Here is a 409-nt window from a genome sequence, read left to right as displayed (position 1 = left end):
TTCCCAAACACCAATTACAAGCCAGTTTTGCTCAATCATCCCGTCCTATTTTCGTATTTCAGCGAAGGAAGAATAAACTTAGTGTAACTCACTTTAACTGCCAGTAAACTTTTGTAAAACGTTGATCAAGTCGGACAAGGTGCTAGGGTGTGTAGCAGCTTTTACAAACGAACTTATTAGTATTACATTGTACAGTATTTTTTTCACACCTAGAAAGTTCTGCCTTTCTGTCTCTCAGATATACAAGTTTGCTTATTAATAGTTTTGGTTTTAATTAATTTCACAGTTGCAGAGACAAATTGAAGCACTGTTTGTTATCAAGACGCCAATGCGTTTAGTATACGACAAACTTGCACATAAATTCAGAAAATCCAGTCTCTTTTATCACATTCATGTATAATCATGATAC

The 409-nt window shown here is 34.7% G+C and overlaps 1 protein-coding gene across 1 annotated transcript in view; it reads right to left on the bottom strand.

Moving 5' to 3' along the window:
• The window catches only part of LOC119594534 (zwei Ig domain protein zig-8-like), a gene marked incomplete in the record, with an annotated part of 82515 nt that overhangs the window by 81673 nt on the left and 433 nt on the right, over positions 1 to 409 (bottom strand).

Source organism: Penaeus monodon, chromosome 34 (genome assembly GCF_015228065.2).
Source record: "Penaeus monodon isolate SGIC_2016 chromosome 34, NSTDA_Pmon_1, whole genome shotgun sequence".
Taxonomy (NCBI): Eukaryota; Metazoa; Arthropoda; class Malacostraca; order Decapoda; family Penaeidae; genus Penaeus; species Penaeus monodon.
The sequence above is the reverse complement of the archived record's forward strand: the minus strand, read 5'-3'. Positions and strand labels throughout refer to the sequence as shown.